The 20,273-nt window shown below is 39.0% G+C and overlaps 1 long non-coding RNA gene across 1 annotated transcript in view; it reads left to right on the forward strand.

Moving 5' to 3' along the window:
* The window catches only part of LOC133209288 (uncharacterized), a 40,208-nt gene extending 24,786 nt beyond the window's left edge, over nucleotides 1-15,422 (forward strand). Inside the window, exon 3 of the long non-coding RNA XR_009724646.1 lies at nucleotides 15,316-15,422. This is a non-coding gene — a long non-coding RNA (uncharacterized LOC133209288). The remainder of the gene's footprint in view (nucleotides 1-15,315) is intronic.
* Nucleotides 15,423-20,273: the final 4,851 nt, after the last annotated feature.

Consider the following 20,273-nt stretch of genomic DNA (forward strand, 5'->3'; position numbering starts at 1 on the left):
GCTGATCTTTCCAGGACTGATTGTGGTTCTTCCTGTGCATCAGAGCAATCGTGTGAGGTTTCATGCAGTTTATAGCTGAGAGATAATATTAGGTCACCTAACTCTCACAAACAGTATTAGATAAATTTTACAATATATGTAGGACAAAATCATAATAAAGCAGATTTTTCCCTCAGCATCTGAAATTAGTTCCAGGCCAAAAAATCAAAGAGCAAGAGAAACTGTATAACTGAGGAACTTGCAATACTGAGGAAGTGATTAAGTGAGAGAGGCTCACATAATTCAAGCAACTGAACCGTAACATATTTTGAAGTAGTGGTTGAAAGGTACTTGTCAATATGACGGGGAAAAGGGGGAAGCAGGTACTAGGGAAAAATGAAGGGAACTGCTCTTGGATGACTCAAAATCTGCCCCTTGGCATGATCTCAAGTGAAGAGCATTCTCAGAACACCACTGCATGTTGATTTCTTTCCTCTGCTTGATTTCTTAGCCTCTGCTACAGCAGACCCAGACAAGTGACAGTCAGGTAGCCTTTAATTTTGATCTCAGGAACATTCCTAGAGCATTGAAAAGCAACCTTATAATTTACTATAGATTAATACCAAGAATTTTTAAGACCTATGCCAGTCTCCAAGCAGATCCTGACAAAGTAAACACTCAATAGCATTAGAAGTGAAGAAGTTTAAGAGGAGACAACACTGAAACAAAGAACCTAGTCCAGAACTAAAACAATTTAAAAAGAAATAAAATCATTCTAGTTAAATACATTATCCTGATGTATAACTGTAGAAGTCAAGTACAAAAATAGCTGTCTGAGTGACTTTTTAATTATTTTAACTTCAACAGACATTTTTGTATGTAGATATTTATAAATCTAAAATATAAACAAAAAATATGTTTGCCTTAAAGGGTATTTTTTTTTTAATCTACTTCTCAAGGGGAAACCTTTTCTAAGGAGCTAGAAAACTGATACTTAAGAAACAATGGGGACAGAATAAACACATGCAGGGCAGGGTGGAGTAAACTTTTATATGTTTCACTGATATGTCCCTTTTGTTTTTTTTTCTTTTCTTGTTTGGGTTTCCAGATTTTGGGGTTTTGGTTTTTTTGGGGGTTGGTTTTGGCTTGTTTTTTTTTTTCAATAACATCTGCTAGGCAGGGAAAACTCCTGTTATTGCCATTAACATCAAACTAAGTAACTAAAAATAGGATTTCTGAATTGAGAGTGTGATATATTTGGAATTGTTACTTTTGTTTACAGTTGCTGGGAGAGGCAGTATTCAGGGTAAGTTGTAGATAGTAATTTGGAATTAGACCAAATGGGCAAGCTTTCCATTACAGCCTGTGAACACTCTTGCTCTGCTTTACCTTTTACTCTACACTCAGCATGTAAATAGCTCCTTAAAAACCAGTAAAGGGTTACCCTCTGTGTTCAGATCATCTCTATAAGGTAACTGTCCCTTCCAGGTCTGGATACTGATTCACTGCTCTCAACATAGCTCTCTTTAATTATTACAATTGAAGGTGAAACACAGGCAGCTTTGATGAGTAATTTTTGCAGTTCAAAATTCAGCATCTGGGCGCTGTTTCAGGAGCAACTGGAAGTCAGGAATCCACAAGGAATCCTCACACACTCAATGATTTCTTCATTTATTTTTACCAGAACTTAGAATCATAGAATGGTTAGGATTGGAAAGGACCTTAAGCTCATCTAGTCCCAAACCCCCCACCATGGCCAGGGACAACTCACACTAGACCATGTCGCCCAAGGCTCTGTCCAGCTTGGTCTTGAGCACTGCAAGGGATGAAGCATTCGCAACTTCTTTGGGCAACCTATTCCAGTAAAGAACTTCTTCCTTTTAGCTAACCTGAACTTACCCTATTAAAGTTTAACCCCTTACCCCTTCTCTTGTCACTCCAGTCCCTGACGAAGAGTCCCTCTCCGTCATCCTTGTAGGACTCCTTCAGATACTGTGCGGCTGCTATCAGATCCCCACATATGATCAGTAGGAAACCTTAAGCAAAACAAGATCCATTGTCAGCAAGTCAAAGTGTCATTAAAACTGCTAATTCCATTTGTTTAAATTCAGAAATGCAAGGCAACAAATTCACTCAGAAGTTTGATAATCTTTTTAACTTATCATAAATTTCCTTGCAATTTTTCCCTCTGTCTCAGTTTTTCATTCCCACTGTCCCCTTCAAATAACATAGGGAATAGAGTGCCATGGCTAGATTCCAGCATCAGAAGCTGATGTCACATCTGTTCAACAAGATGACCAAAGTTTTTCAAGTCTAGGAAGTGTCTGAAGCATTAAAATGTACTGCCACTATTTTTTTAATATTATTTTACATAGTGCTATTTACTATGGGAAGACAGCCTTACCAGAATCATGTAACTCTAAGAAAAAATTGTCAGGAGGTTTCTTTGTTCTAATGATTTTTTTATTTATACACATAAATGGATATATATATACACACACACCTTTAAAGACATCATTTTTTGTACTGTGAAGTCACCTAAAGCTGCAAGCATCCTTTTTAAGTACTTACTGCCAAAGGTCCAGCATCTCATTAGTGGCCGTACTGTTTCTGAGGTCACCTATCCAGGTACCCCTGCTGCCCACTGCTGTATTGAGCAATACATCTAGGAACCAGGAACACTTCAACAGTCTAGTTTATTTGGGGAAGTGCCAATGCCCTTAATTCTAACAACCCATCTCAGTTGGGTGGGAGTCCAGCACTTCTCTGGATTAATTATCAATGCTGCTGAGACAGCCCTGTGACTTTCTTTACAAATAATGAAAAGGTTTTCAGGTAGAGTCAGGGGAAGTGTATGTATGTGTTGCTATTCGGCAGAAAAGTTGATTTCTGGCCTATTAATTTGCACTGTTTTAAAGAGTTGAAGCAAGTGGTCTTAATTACATACATGGATGTTTTTCCAGCAGGCTGACAGTATAGTTTACACCAATGACTCTTGATAGCTCAAGTGATCTGAATGAAATCATCATAAATAACCATGAGTAGCAAAATGAACTTTTTCCACAGACACAAAAAAAATATAGTATTTTTCTAATAATAAAAAAATTTCCAGGAAACTGGAGGCCATACTTGGACTTCATAGTCTCCCATTGGCTTCAAATAAAACAAAAAAGATGTGTTTTCGACTATAGAGCCCTATGTTTTAAAAGGAAACAAAAGAACTAAATTATGAGATATCTCAGCAGAATTATTCAGCTGAATTATCTTCATCCCCCCTCCTTCACAGTTTAAATTTTATGAATACTGATAAGAAGTAAAGTGAGTTCTCAAAACCAGTATCACTATAAACCATTCTAAGAGTGACAGCTGCATTGTTCTCACACCTCTAGGTGAAAAAGAAAGACAAGCTAATTGGCTTTGAAGTTTCAGACCTTTTCAGTACTGGATCTCATTACTATTTGCTTCCATGACTTAGCTTTTCATAGAAACATAGAATTAGGGTTGGAAAGGACCTTAAGATCATGAGGCTGTATGCCTCAGATTATAAACAAATTTATTCAAAATACAACTGTCGGACAAGAATTTTTTCTTAGGGCTCTCAACAGATAACTATAAAGTGTGACCCTGTCTTTTTATTCATAGGATCATAGAATCACAGAATAGATACGGTTGGAAAGGACCTTAAGATCATCAAGTTCCAACCCTCCTATCATGGGCAGGGACACCTCACTCTAAACCACATCACCCAAGGCCTCGTCTAACCTGGACTTGAACACTGCCAGGGATGGAGCATTCACAACTTCCTTGGGCAACCTATTCCAGTGCCTCACCACCCTAACAGGAAAGAATTTCCTCCTTATATCCAATCTAAACTTCCCCTGTTTAAGTTTTAACCCATTACCCCTTGTCCTATCACTACAGTCCCTAATGAAGAGTCCCTCCCCACCACCCCTATAGGCCCCATCAGATACTGGAAGGCTGCTATGAGGTCTCCACGCAGCCTTCTCTTCTCCAGGATGAACAGTCCCAACTTTCTCAGCCTATCTTCATATGGGAGGTGCTCCAGTCCCCTGATCATTCTCGTGGCCCTCCTCTGGACTTGTTCCAACAGATCCATGTCCTTTTTATGTTGAGGACACCAGAACTGTACACGATACTCCAAGTGAGGTCTCACGAGAGCAAAATAAAGGGGCAGGACCACCTCCTTTGACCTGCTGGTCATGTTCCTTTTGATGCAGCCCAGGATACATCTGGCTTTCTGGGCTGCAAGTGCACACTGCCGGCTCATGTTCATTTTCTCATTGACTAGTGTAGGTTGGCTGAGGGACGGTGGACACTTTGTGACCTACCCAGACGTTTGAGCCCTAGGAGATGGCAGTTGTGAGGAATAGAGCTGAACGATGGACATGAGAAGCAATCCCAGCTGTCTGGTCTTAGCCAAACTCTGAGGCTTGTACTCAGGTTACCCAGGCTGCAAGGCTTAACCTTAGGTTATTAAGGGTCAGCTACATGCAGTAGAACAAAGAGGCTTGATAGTTGCTCAAGGTTAACAGGATGTGGGAGTGGGATGGCGAAACTGCAAGAGACACGCCAAAAGTAGCAAAAGTAACAGATGGTAGAATTTTACCGTTTGTCTCTAATCTGTTGTAAGAATGTTTGGTTAGCACTTTTAAGCCAATCGGAATCTATACTGGTTACATCCGCTATTCTTGTGTATTATAAAAGCTGTCAATATGTGTGAATAAATTTGGCAAATAGCTTGATCACATTGATTGCCTCCACATTTTGTCCGATGCTCCCGCTTCAACAGACTAGCACCCCCAAGTCCTTTTCCGCAGGCTTGCTCTGAATCTCTTCCCTGCCCAGCCTGTAGCTGTGTCTGGGATTGCTCCGACCCAGGTGTAGGACCTTGCACTTGGCATGGTTAAACTTCATGAGGTTGGCACCTGCCCATCTCACAAGTGTGTCAAGGTCCCTCTGGATGGCATTCCTTCCCTCCAGCATATCAACCGAACCACACAGCTTGGTGTCATTAGCAAACTTGCTGAGGGCGCACTCAATCCCATTGTCCATTTCAGCGACAAAGATGTTAAACAAGACTGGTCCCAACACCGATCCCTGAGGGATACCACTCCTTACAGGTCTCCAGCTGGACATTGAGCCATTGACCACAACTCTTTGTGTGTGGCCAACCAGCACCACCATATCATCAAGTTTCAGGTGGAATGAAGCATTTCACTCAACTGGAAATGAAGTGTTTTGTTCAATGGCAGGTTAGTGCATGCTTTTGTTAGCCTCCTTTTTAATTTTGGTCTCATCTGAAATGAAGAGTACAACTGTGGAAAAAAAAAAAAAAAGAAAAGCTGAAATACTTAATTTAAAAACTGTCTAAACAACATTTCTACAATGCCATTTTTTGCTTCTTTTCCCCTAACTGAAAATATTTGCAAAACAGCACTCAAATGATGATTTTTCCTTATCAGTAATATTTTTAGTGAAGGTACAACACACCAATTAAGATAACTTTTCTAATCTAGCAGGAGCTGATCTGACAGCATGAGCAGTGGTCCTCCCTCAATTGTGAGGGCTCATGTGTTTGCTCAAAGCAGCTTTAGTCCTTCAAAGAGCTACAATTTCTTGGTAGATTAGAAAAATATAGGAATAGCAGGTGTGTGATTTTTCTACACGTACCACAGCCTGCCTATCAACCCAGAGTCATTACCTTTCTCAGTGTATTTGATCAAGCTGCAAAGCTTTTTTTATCTCAGATGCTCGATCCAAGCAATAGGTGTAGTACTTGCTTATGCTGTGGTCTGCAGCAATACTTGCAGCACTTTAAAGATATATGAAGCTATGCAGCATAATTGAAAAGTAGAAGTAGCAAGGTATCATAGATGAGGCAGGGAGGAAAGACTTTACAAATCAAAGCAAGCATTATAAAGGGTGAAATATTGACTGCTGCTGGAGTAGGGTCTTTTCCCCAAAAGACCCTGACAGCACTTTTTTATTTAAATTGCTCAGGATAAAAAGATCAATTTATTGATACACTATCATTTTATACTGTTTCACAAATACAGTAATTACATTCTAAGATACAGCTTTATAGCAAAGGCATTTTAGTGGGTGGGAAGGGAGAAAATAAGTGGAGATATCTCTTTTCCCTCTTAAGAGAGAGCATCGTGCTAGCCATGATCTCATAATAGACTTAAAAGACATAACAAACACCATCATGAGCCTAAACAGCCACAGTGCACTCAGAAATTTGGTGGAAGAAGCATATGATTTCAAAGCACACCTAGGAGAGAATTGTTCTATATATGCTTTGTTCTCTGACAGCTGATTTTTAGAACAGGATACTGATCAATGACAACGTCTTGCATTTTGAGTCTGCTCCTAGTAGGTCGGACTAAACAGCTAGTGCCGAGGACCCACTATCCGTATGATATATATTCCAAAGTTTTTACTATGTATTAATCTGGTCCCAAAGGAGTGAATGCACATTAGTGGCTGGCATGCAATAGGTGCCCTTTCAGTTTAGTTTCATTTTAAGGAATCCTGTGGAAGTTGAGATCACAGTATGGTGTGAATCAAAGCACAGTCAGTAGATTGATTTAAAAATTAAGTCCTGATCAGAACTAAAATCTTAACATAGACATGCTTAATTACAGGCAGAATGCTACACCAGACTATCCACCACGTCCACTAAGGTGTTGTTTATGGAAGTCCTATATTTTACCATTTCATTTTCAGAACAATCTCTTGGTTTACAGTATCACAGTATGTTAGAGATTGGAAGGGACCTCAAAAAATCATCTAGTCCAATCCCCCTGCCGGAGCAGGAACACCTAGATAAGGTTACACAGGAACGTGTCCAGGCGGGTTTTGAATGTCTCCAAAGAAGGAGACTCCACAACCTCCCTGGGCAGCCTGTTCCAGTGTTCCGTCACCCTCACTGAGAAGAAGTTTCTTCTCAAGTTTAAGTGGAACCTCTTGTGTTCCAGTTTGGACCCATTTCCCCTTGTCCTATCATTGTTTGCCACTGAGAAGAGCCTGGCTCCATCCTCGTGACACTCCCCCTTTATATATTTATATACACTAATAAGGTCACCCCTCAGTCTCCTCTTCTCCAAACTATAGAGACCCAGCTCCCTCAGTCTTTCCTCATAAGGGAGATGCTCCACTCCCTTAATCATCTTAGTTGCCCTGCGCTGGACTCTCTCCAGCAGGTCCCTGTCCTTCTTAAACTGAGGGGCCCAGAACTGGACACAATATTCCAGATGAGGTCTCACCAGGGCTGAGTAGAGGGGAAGGAGGACCTCTCTCGACCTACTAACCACCCCCCTTCTAATACACCCCAGGATGCCATTGGCCTTCTTGGCCACAAGGGCACAGTGTCGGCTCATGGTCACCCTGTCGTCCACCAGGACCCCCAGGTCCCTCTCCCCTACACTGCTCTCTAACAGGTCGTTCCCCAATCTATACTGGAACCTGGGGTTGTTCCTGCCCAGATGCAGGACTCTACACTTTCCCTTGTTATATTTCATCAAGTTATTCCCCGCCCAACTCTCCAGCCTGTCCAGGTCTCTCTGGATGGCAGCACAGCCTTCTGGCGTGTCGGCCACTCCTCCCAGCTTAGTGTCATCAGCAAACTTGCTGATAGTACACTCAATTCCCTCATCTAAATCATTGATGAATATATTAAATAATACTGGTCCCAGTACCGACCCTTGAGGCACTCCACTAGATACAGGCCTCCAACTAGACTCCGCCCCATAGACTACAACTCTCTGGCTTCTCTCCTTCAGCCAGTTCACAGTCCACCTCACTACCCAATCATCCAGACCACACTTCCTCAATTTAGCCGCAAGGATGCTGTGAGAGACTGTGTCAAACGCTTTGCTGAAGTCAAGGTAGACCACATCCACCGCTCTGCCATCATCCATCCACCGTGTTATTTCCTCATAAAAGGCTATGAGATTGGTCAAGCATGACTTCCCCTTGGTGAAGCCATGTTGACTGCTCCTCATAACCCTCTTATCCTTGATATGCCTTAAGATGGCACCAAGGATAAGGTGTTCCATTACTTTCCCAGGAATGGAGGTGAGGCTAACTGGTCTACAGTTACCCGGGTCCTCCTTCTTGCCCTTTTTGAAGACAGGAGTGACATTTGCTTTCCTCCAGTCCTCAGGCACCTCTCCCGTTTCCCAAGACTTGGTAAAGATGATGGAGAGCTCTCTAGCAATGACCTCCACCAGTTCCCTCAGCACCCATGGGTGCATCCCATCTGGACCCATGGATTTATGGATGTCCAGATTGCTCAACTGGTCTTTAACACATTCCTCATCGACTATGGCAAACCGCTCCATTGACCTGACTTCATCTGAGGTCTCAGAGGTACAGGGCTCTTCAGGACTGCCTCCGGCAGAGTAGACAGAGACAAAGAAGGCATTCAGTAACTCTGCCATCTCTGTATCTTCTGTCACCAGGGCACCCGTCCCATTCATCAGCGGGCCTACATTGCCTATGGTGATAGTTTTATCTGCCATGTATTTGAAAAAGCTCTTTCTGCTGTCCTTGACCCCTCTCACCATCTTTAATTCCAAGGAGGCCTTAGTCATCCTAGCAGCTTTCCTACATCCTCTAGCAGCAGCCTTATATTCCTCCCAAGTGGCCAACCCTTCCTTCCATGACCTGTAAACTCTCCTCTTCCACTTGAGCATACCCAGCAATTCCCTATTTAGCCACGCAGGTCTCCTGACCCTCTTCCTTGACTTCCTACGTGTTGGGATGCTCTGATCTTGAGCTCGGAAAAAGCAGTCCTTGAACGTCAACAACCTATCTTGGGCCCCTTTAACTTCAAGCAGCCTAGCCCATGGGATTTCCCCTAGCAATTGCTTGAAGAGGCCAAAGTTTGCCCTGCTAAAGTGCAGGGTTGCGATTCTACTTACTATTCTACTGACCCTACCACACAAGATCCTGAATTCTACCATCTCGTGGTCGCTGCAACCAAGGCAGCCCTTAACCTTCACTCCTTCAACCATATCCTCTTTGTTAGTGAGGATGAGATCCAGCAGCGCACCTCTCCAGGTTGGCTCATCCACCATTTGCATGAGGAAGTTATCATCTATACACTGGAGGAACCTCCTGGACTGTGGATGGGTTGCCGAGTAGTCCTTCCAGCAAACATCAGGGAAGTTAAAATCCCCCATGACGACCACGGCCTGTGACTGTGAGGCCGCTCTCAGCTGCCTGTAGAAGGCCTCGTCAACTTCCTCACCCTGATCCGGTGGCCTGTAACAGACCCCCACAGTAGTATCGCCCCTGCCAGCCTGCCCCTTAATTCTCACCCACAGACTCTCAACTGTAAAAGGACAGCTCATACTTCTGCAAGATGAAGTTTCAGTTTGTAGATGTAAATACATAATGGAAAACATTGTCATCTGGGGAAGCATTTTTTTATCTGAATGAGCTAGAAATGTATTTTATAGGGTATTCATTACTTTCGGGTTTGGTTGTGGGTTTTTTTTATTAAATGATAGTGGTGAAGAAAGAGTGTGAATATGCTTCCAAGCAAGCTATCAGATAACAACAAACACCTATAAATTAACAGATTTAGAAACCTACATTTATATACCCTTTTTCTGATGGAGTAAGTTTAAAAACAAACTTACATATAGTTTATGAACTCCAGCCTAGCAGCAGAGTATTTTTCTTCTAATCATTTTATTTAATTTTTACATCCAAAACTCCTGTTTGTCATCATGTACTCCTGGAAAAGGCAATATATCCCCCAGATTATTTTTTTTTTATTTATTTTAAATAAAATAAAAGAACAAACAAACCCAAATCTGTGTTTGCAGTGCTTGATTCAGTAAACTGCTATTCTTTTCTCTTTCTCTGTCTTAGCCCCACGGTTGTACTATTACTATTTATTTGAGTAGAATTACAGGAATCTTGAACCACTGATACATCCTAAAACTTAATTGAAAGTGACTGAAGACTCTATGTATATTAATATTTTAACATTTTTCAGGATGTTTGAACTGTTCACTACATTGATTTTTACAGAAGGAACTTTATTTTTCCAGATGAGTACACCAGGCAGCAAAGGAGTAAATATATTTGTTTTTGTTTAAGTAAATGTATTCTCTGCACATTTTAGGTGAGATCCTACTCAACCAAATTGGTTCTAATTTGCAGCTTAGACAGCTGCTACCCACCTTAGTGACAAATAACTATCCAACCCATCTACTAGACCATATTTCTGAATCTCTAGGCAGCTAAAGTCATTAAATATCTCTTTTATTTACCATGATGTTTCCTTGGACATTTAACCATATTTGTCCTTGTGTACTAAAAGGTGTAAGACTCAAATCCTAGAAATAAGGATCTAGTTCTTGTCCCTTGTTAGAAAGCATAAAACTCAGGAGGACAGATACAGATTCTTGTTTACCATCTCTCTATCCTGTGACACCTACATTTCTAATGGGAGGAATCCATTTCAATAAAATGGTATAGAAAATGCCCTCACCTTGGCTTCTTTGTTTCAGGGATATGAAAAATAATTCTTAAACTGAGTAAAATTTATTGCCCTACACTTCTCAGACAAGTGTGCTAACCACCAGATTGTTGTGTAAACAATCTCTAATTTGACTAATTTGACTTATGGATGACTTTTACCCAGAATTTTAGGTGACTTGAGTAAATAAGGGGAGAGATGCAGAATTCAGGTATCTGGTTTCTCTAGTCAGATTGCTTTATCACTTCAGGAAGAAACAGATGCTTCTTTGCTTCCAGGTCAGACTTCACCTAGAAAGATTCAGAAGCAAGTATTTCGTCATTCTTTTGGTTCAGAATGCATTATACAGAATATTTGAAACTTATCTTGCACTTCACTATACTGAAGAAAAAACAGTTAATGCTAGTTTTAATAATTCTTTTCTAGCAGCCACAGTCAGTACTTGTGATCAGTATAGTGTCATTTATTTCCTATGAAAGCAGTTAAATACTCATCATCTGAGCCATTTCAAATTGCATTGGCAATACAAAATACATTATAAGGAACAATCATACTCTGATGGGGATGGATTACACAGTTTATTGGGTCTATTCCATCTATAATATCCATGATGGTTTGACTTATGCTGCACGAATCTGCTACCCTATAGTAGAAATGGATTTAGAGCAAATCTTTCTCCACAGGTGGCTTTTCCCAGTAATGAATTCTGCCATTCAATTATATAATCAGAGTAATTTTGCATGTTGAAGAAAAAGACCCCTTCTTGAGTGGCACATAAATTACCACTGGATTAAATTAGTGCTACTGCCAGGGCTTTGAAATTTCTCCACTTGACAGACAGCACACTACTGGTAGCAATGATGAGAAAACATGTCATCTCAGAGATTTTTCAACTTTATTTTTCCATCTCTTCATGCTACTTTTTTCTGTTTGCTTTTATAACAATGTGTGCCTCAGGTATCTTTCAAATTATTACACCACAGAACCACCACAGGAGACTTTCAGTGCCATAAACTTCTGGGTAAAAGTGGTCATTTTTGCTGAGGAATGAGCACTTGAGTCAAATAGGAGGAAAAAATATAGAGTAAACAGGGAGAAGGGGGGGAAATGTGACACAGATAAGATACTTGCTTTACAGATGACAATAAACTTCTGCTGGATATAACTGTCAGTTTGATTTATCCTTCTACAAAGCTAGCAGAGCATTAAAGAATAAAAAAAAACTAAGAGCTCTCTGATGAATACAATGGAATATCATATTTTGAGTACACAGACAGCAGTCAGAATACTAACAAGTATTAATTTGTTATCATCAGTCTTAGTCCTGTGGTAAGACCTCAAATGAAATAAATACAAGATGTGTATGGCTTGCAGAGTCATCAGTGATGAAATCCAGTTAAAACAACAACAAAAAACCAACCAAAATGAAACAAAACCCCCACACAATAAAAGCAGATTCCTTTACTTCCTTAAGTACAGGTGAAAGGAGGAAACACAAAATTCTACAAGTAAGAATAGCTAGTTGCAAAGGAGACAAAGGCACAAGTATGAATGGACCCAGAAACCTATTTCATCATTTTCAAAAACAATTGTGAAGCATGTCTGCTTTCAGACGTTACAGGTTACCAAAGATTTAACCACGGCAGACTAGAAGGGTGTAGATCATCTGCATAAAGTTAAGAAACTTTGTAGTTTTTCCTCCAGAAAGTACCCTAAACTGTACTAGTCCTGCACTATGGTTCTACAGTTCATCAGGTGTTATAAAGTGCCAAGCACACTTTATCGTGACCCAGCCACAGCATGGTGCACCTGTAAGACCCATGTTCTCTTGTCGTCAGAAAAACACCACTACTCTATGCAGTGTATTTCAGACATTCTGTTACCTATTTCACGGTACACACTCCTAAGCTCTGACCTGAACTAAAACACAGCAAGGAAATCTTTCTTTGCGGCATTTTCATCAGGGTTTTCACTTTTAAACAATTACTAGAGAGTGGCAGCTGAGTCTTCTACACATTTGTCCATTACACAAAACTGTTATAATCTATGTACTTAACCACACAGTGGAGAAAACATCTAAAATGCTGCTCTTCTGCTCTTGGCCCCATAACATTTTACCAAGATAATTTAGTAAGTCAGAATCCGTTAAGACCCCTTGGAAATTTCTGAGTCGAATAAAGGATAATTCTTTGAGCCCAAATGTTTCTTTTAAGAACATTTTGCATAGTCTTTTTCAGAATCTAAATGATGTCCCTTGTCCCTAGAGTTAACCCATCAGGCAAGATGTCTGGGGCACTTTTGACCCTAATTCTGGGACATATTCAACAGGGAACTGCCTACGGACTGGGACATAATGCGTCACAGATCCTCTGTGACCCAAACTTTTACCTTTCAGCACACAACCCTACAAAAACTGCAGTGGCATTGTAGAAAAGCAGTCAGCTTTGAGTCATATCTTTCTATAGTAGCACCAAATACTGCACAGAAAAACTTCACAACAGAAAGCTGAGAAATACTTTAGTCAAACAGAAAATTGCTTTCTGTATTTAGGCAGACTGTCCAAGACCATTAAGGAGTAGGACAGTAAACAGAGTTACTATTCAACTATATATTAAAATGTTAGAAGATTTCTTTTTGTTGTTGAAAAGAAGAGTGATCCTGTGTGTACAATCTTTATTTCCTCACAGGCATTTGGTCCTATGTGGCATATTTTTGCCTTCTAATTTTCTTTTCTTCCAGCCAGCACCAGTCACTCGAGGATGAGCACACATTCAGTAAGTTTCTCAAATAGTTCTTTTAGATTTTGTTATTTTACACCTTGAGTGAGAGTTTGCAGTAGATTCAAGAAATCTGACATATTCACCCAGGCCTCTGAAATATTGTCTTCCATTTGTTGAAATACACAGTGGACAGCAACATTAAAGCAGTGCTTCACTTCAAGATCTCTTTTTCTAGCTAACTGCATATATATTTTATTCTAAATAAACATCTAAATGTCAAAATAGTGTGAGCACTTGCCAAATGACCCAATAAAACGCATATAAACAATGTCAAATAACTGCATACTTCTTCTGCCTATCCACTAGCTATGCCTTATTTGCTCTATTTATTTTCCTTATTGCACTAGCAACTGAAGTTCACATCTTATGTGGTATGTCTGGGCCTTTGAACAGCCTGACTCAAGGAAGGAAAATAAAATTGACAGTTTGGTGTGGAAGTATCTTCATTTAATAGGAAGTAAAGGGTTTGGAGGGAGGGCTGTTTGTGTTTTATTTGTTGTTCTTGTTGTTGGGGCTTGGGGTGTTTTTCCTTGGTTTTTTTTGTTATTTTCTTTTTAAATATTTTTTTATTTTGACACAATGTGTCAGGGAAGGGAACACGTAACAGCACTATCACATAACAGTACTACAAGCCAGCTTTTCTTACAGCAAAAATGTTTCTAGTTAATTTTGAAGTATGTCAGATGCATTAATTCAAGATTCTGTGTGACATATGATGCAAAGAAGTCTTGCACTAAATTCTGACACTCTTGGCAGAGTCTTCACATATCTTAATAAGATAAACGTAAAGACTGAATAAATCTTAAAAAAAAAAATAGGGTGAAAGTTACATGCCAGAACTAAACTAATGAAAAAATTACTAGGAAGAATTAATTTTTGCTCATGCCCTCTCAAAATTGGCATGGAATGCTACCTTTATAGACTTCAGTCTTCCTACAGCATGAAATAGCAACTATGCAGTAGAGACAATAAATATGTAGATAAAGTACAATAAATTTTAAGAGAGAGGGCGAAAGAATGAACAGCAAATAAAATACAGCACTAGCAGTTGAGGAAATAGCAAGGTAAGTAACCAAGAAAGAATACTGCTTTTACTCTGAAGACCAAGGGCTTATGAAGCCCAATTCTAGTCAAAACCCTGCCCCTTTTTCTAATGGAAGTATAATTCTGAACCTAGGCCAGGGTTTTGCTATACCACTGGCTTGGCTCACAGTTTATACTTTGTTTTCTGTGGAGCCAGAAGAAATTATTTGGGTAGGAGGGTTGCAATCAGAGTTGAGGATAGCTGGTGATTTAATGCTGGCTTGTACTAAAGTTTTATAGGGCAAAATTCTTATTGAACCTTGCTTGATTTATACTCCATTTTTGGGAGGTGGAAGTAAGTGTGAGGATCACATGCTTACTGGTTTCCACATATTGTGTTTTTCTTATTGTGGTTCCAACTTCTTTTCAAATAATATTATTTTAAATTGACTTCATACTTCACGTCATGAATTACTACTGATAGGATACTTTCCCGCTAAAAGTATTTTATATTTTAGATTACCACTAAATCTTCTAAAGAAAATAACATAGCAAAAAGAAAGTCCCAGAACTTTGGACCACAACTCCACATTCAAGTTTCAGCCACTGCATTTCTTTCATGTCTGTCTTCCAAGTACTATTGCAACAGCTCCGATATCATGGTCCTGTTTTATTCTCATTCCCACTCAGTGTAAACTAATTAACATAAATTACTAGTTTTACCATTTTTACCTATTAATGGAATGATGTCTTACTCCCCTTCACATGAATGAAATACATTGATCTCCATCATTAAACACTTGGACAAAGTCGTCTTCCCTGAACTTTATAGAATACAAAAGATGTAGCCATTCTGGATACGCTTAAGGACCCTTACTTGTTTTCAACAACACTTAGTCATGCCTCTAGTGCCAAACGTTATCTAACTTAAAAAGAGTAGCAGTTGCATGTGTGTATGCATATTGCATTTTGCTGATAGAGTAGACTCAAGAATGTTTAATATTATGTTTGCAGATTTTTACAGCTTTGCAGCCACAACTGTATGTATTTTCCATAAATACTGGGGAAAGAATGCAAAAACCTCCATATTTCAAAGAAGCAGTGCATAAAACTATGAGCAGATAGAAGTTTTGGGGTGACTTTTTTTTTTTTTTCCTTCTTAAACTGAAGTAATTGACATTTCAAATATTCTTGACACTGAATCTAATCCCTTTCTCCGTTAACTGTCTTTACCCTTAGTCTTTCATTTTGCTCGTTTAATAAAAATACTATTACACAGGGAATGTTTCTGGCTTTATATTTTGTTGTTCTTTGTAAGTTTATGAAAATTATTGACTGAAAGAAATCTCTATTCACCTATGTGTGTCTCTCTCACACACATTCCCCCCCCATTCCCTCAATTTAAAAGCTTTATTTTGCTTCCACTGAAATCAAGGATGTTATATTCATGTTTCTTTCTGTCTACTGGCTTTTAAGATACTGTCCATAAATATCTTCACTAAAATATATATGAATTTTATCTTCAATAACATGACCAAAGCAAAAGAATGGCTTGTGCCTACCTTCAAAGTATTTCTACTTTTTGAACTGAAGAGTCAAGTTTATGAACTACATGAATATGCTGTCCTATTATATCTTTGCAAATAGGAACCAGCTCATTCCAGAAAATGTATTTGTGATAGAGGCAGTGTTAATTGTGGTTTGAGCTTTGGCTATTTCCCCTCTTTGGTTTTTATTCTTTCTGTAGAAACTAAGCTTTGAATAGACAATAAATTACACAACTTTGTGCACAAACCCAGACATGTTAATTTCATTGTCACCTCATGTGAAATTGACAGCACTCACACAGAAGCAAATGTCAGAGAGGAAACATTCCTAACTCCCAAATTTCAAGTAAAGTTAGAACTGTTCATAAATCAAATCACCTGTCCTGTTCCTTTCAGGTTATTGCATGCCAAGGACAACTAATCAGCTCACTGATATCACAAAACAAAGTCATAATAAAAGGTTATTATCTGAAAACAGATCTTTCTGCTTTGCCAAGGTATTTTCTCTTCATCTTGGCAATGACTCTTAAGGAGAAAGAAGATCTCCAGTTCTCTGTGAAGATCTAGTTTCTTTAAACCCTTCCTATTAATTTCATGGCTTGCTAACTCATGTTCTGTCATCCTTTAGAACTGCATCACACACACACACACACACATCCCTGCTATGAATCATTCAAGGAAGATAATCAGGCCTTTTTCACAGAAAGACATGGAGAATCCCACCCAAAGTAGTAAGAAGTATAAGAACTATGCTTGCAAAGTTTCACAGCCTTGAATTCCATCTCAAGCACAATACTTCCAACAGGTCCCTCTAAACAGCTCAGATCTTCAGAGCCACTTGTGTTTTTACAGTCTCTCTTTGCTTTCAGTTATTGCACAATTACATTAAACCATTCTTCCTCCTTCTGAATTCCATACAGAATACTTAAAATGCTACAAGAGCAAGTAATTAAGAAGTCATTCATAGTCAGCTTCTAAACTAATAGGCAAGGAAGCAAATCTGGAATTCTTGCATGTTTTAATCCAGACTGAGAAGAGCACATTGTTATATGCCCCTCTCCAGTGGAAACAATTGTCCACACCTAGCTCTCTAATTAATGGTTTTAAGTGCATGAGAAAAGTTTGTGTTGCATGGACTTGTAGACATCTGCACTTGTTTCATTTCTGTGTGACCCTCTATGGCTTAAATTTTAGCTATGCATATGGTCCTTCTTTAATGTTTTTACTCTTGGTTTCAGAGAAAAAAAGAGCCTCAGGCTTACAGACGTATAACAAGTTAATTAATTTGAAATTGGTTGTTCTGGTGGGGGTTTTTGTGAGTGTTTGTTGGTTCTGGGTTTTTTTGTTGTTGTTGTTAGTTTTTTTGGGTTTTTTTGTTTTTTTTTTTTAATGAAGAGTATAGAAAGGCATATATTCATAAAATTAGACAGCCACATTATGTAAACAGAGCAAGCTCCCTTGCCCTCTGTGAATCTCTGTTAATCCACATACTGAGATCTGGATAACATTTGTTTAATATATAAACAATGCTAATACACATAAATTGCAATCTATTCAAATAAGTATTATACTAATTATTCTACTGACAAATGTGTTTATATACTCTGATTTCTTTAGAGTGGCATTTCTGCATATTACGAATTAGACTCAAATCTGTCTTTCAAAAATAATACTGCTGCTAAGGAAAGCATTATTTAAGAATTAAAGCAAAAAGTGGAATAAGAATGTGGTTCTTTTAAAGGGACATGAGGCAATGATACAGGTATGCTAAAGATGATAAACGCAAGATTTTGGCAAAATTTGTATCATGATTTCTCTGTTTCACATGGAAATACAAGGCAACCTTTCCTCAATCAGCAGAAAAATTCCCCATTACCTCAGTAACATAGTATCAGGTCTGTCAAAACCCACAATCCTCCTGCACTACATGGCTGTTCAAAGAATATTTCATGGCCTGTAAATCACCCTCGGCATTTGTCTGAGAAACAGCTATGTTAACAGATCTCTCCATTATCTAAACAGCAGGAGACCCCTGCAAATTCTCTCAGTGGCACGCCAGGAGTATACCTACTCTGTGGAATCAGAGAGCATTTGAAAGAGAAGCTGAGGTATGGATCACTTTAACACAGGTGGTGAAGAAAAAAGAAAAAATGGAAAATAAAAATTAAAAAAAATGAGGAAAAAACCCTGTACTTCCTTAGAAATAGAATAGCAGTTATTATTCCATAGCCTTGACACCCCAAAACTGTGGATAACCACAGCATTTAGCAGGAGAAAATACAATGCATAGAAGGAGATTTTTTTTTTTTTTCTTTTTCATCAGAGGATTTTACTGACTTGGACAGGAAAAGAAATGGTCTACTGCAGTCTACACATATTTCAACCTTTATAAATCTACAGCCACCCACAGGACTTCACTGCAGAAATTACTTCATATCAGTGTGGGCATGAACAGTCAGCAGACCAGAAAACTAGCTTACAAGTAAGTAAAATGAAGTATACCAAGCAAAAGACAGCACATCATTGTACGCCATACGGAAGTGAAAAAAAAAATGGTTCTTGTATTTATCACAACATTAAATTGCACTCAGAAGATACAGTGAGCGCCTGTATCAGTAGGCATTAGAGGTGACTTAGGCATACAAACAAGCCTTGTAAATACATTATGAAAATCACTGAAAGTTGGCATAGCCCTGATGGCTTCCAACACGCAGTAGGGAGCAATCCCCCTGGGTGTAACCACGTGGCCGACACACCATGAGCCAGCCCCTGCCCAGCCAGGGCCTGCCTTATTCCACCATCACTTCTGCCCCGCTGAAGACAGCACCACCCCACCTCCCCAGTGTCCTGTGTCAGCTGTAACATTGACCTGCTGTCTTGAAGACACATACTTCACACACTCACCTTTCCCTGGCCTAAATGTGGGTGCCTGCTGCTAGTTCTCCTCTCAGAGCAGGGCCACCTGCTGCTCTGGATCCACCCGCCCCTTCCCATCGAGCACAGAGGCCTGAGCAACTGCATAAGGAATTAAATCTTTAAAAAAGGAGGAGCTCTCTAAAGAAATTATAATGAGTAATAATTACTGGGGAAAACTTCAGGCTGAGTGATTGTTTTCTCAAGTAATGATATCCTAAAAGCTGAATCATCCCTTCTATCCACAGTTATATGGGACCCTTCATACTGAAGCCTTTTTTTAAAACATGAGGAAATAGAGTTAAAAACAAAGAACACAACAGATTTCATTAAAAAAAAAAATAAATCCCTGAGGGAAATTATTACAAAACCCCAGTCTATTAAACAAATCATTTCAAGGAGAAATCCTTTTAGAGACAGTCAAATCAAATGAAGAACTTCTTCTCTGATTCCTGACATAGATAATAGATTCTGAATTATTATTATTGTTCTTATTGAAGAAGATTGAGGTCTAAAGGGAAAATTGAGTGTCTTTTCATAAAGTGGGTAAGTATCTGTTCAAAATATTTTCTAGTTTGAAAGGAAAAATAAGGCAAACAATGCACAGAAGAAAGGAGATTTTATTATACTTATTTGCAGAGAGAGGAGTGATGCACAAAGAAGTTAAACTTCTTTCTTTAGTTGTAAAGGAAATTTATACTAAGGAACAAATAAATGGAAATCATCGGACTTAGAGTGGAAGTTTTTTTTCTCTTTATTATAAATGGCATGCTCAGAAAAAAAACTAAAACTCCCTGTCACATGCACCCCCTCAAATTGTACTGCCTGCATAGCTTTCCCTAGCTGCTGTAACAAGGTAAAATATTCAGAAAATTCTTATTTCAAATCTTCTATTATTTCTTCACTTGTATTTATTTCATTCAGCTAAACTATGGCTAAAAAAAGTCTTGTAAGTGTTTCTAGAGAACACTTCTCTAAAAATAGAGGTGTGCTTAGCTAGCTGCATGGTTTGCTCCTAAGGAAAGGAAAAATTTTCCATTCCATTTCCCAGTAATTTTAAAGGTTTTGCTTCAAAAAGATTCAGCAAAGATTTGCAGGCATAGTACGACTTGCAGACAACTGTATGTATTTCAGAGTCTTTTGAGTTTATCAGAAGGCCTTGAAAGGCAGATTAGAAGATTACTAATACCCATTTTGGCTATATGAACAAGCAAATTTATAGCAGTGTGTTCTGCTCACTGAGTTTCATTGTTAGTGGTGTATGGTGGATGTGCATCCACTAACAGAAGCTCTGTATAGATAAGCACCCCAGGTTTGGACTTATCACTAATTTACTCAAAATTTTGGTTTAAAATCAGCCTGCACCCTCAAATTAAAGAAGGCTTCGCAACATCTCTCAGTTTATATTAGGGAAAAATAATGAGCTATCTCATTCTATATTTGATAATTTTAATCACGATTCCAGACAAAGATACAAGCAAGGAAAAGTGAAGAGATTAAAAACAAAAGGCA

This window comes from Neopsephotus bourkii, unplaced genomic scaffold (genome assembly GCF_033783945.1).
Source record: "Neopsephotus bourkii isolate Nb327-2 ecotype Australia unplaced genomic scaffold, CSIRO-AGI_Nbou_v1 NB_328, whole genome shotgun sequence".
Lineage (NCBI taxonomy): Eukaryota > Metazoa > Chordata > Aves > Psittaciformes > Psittacidae > Neopsephotus > Neopsephotus bourkii.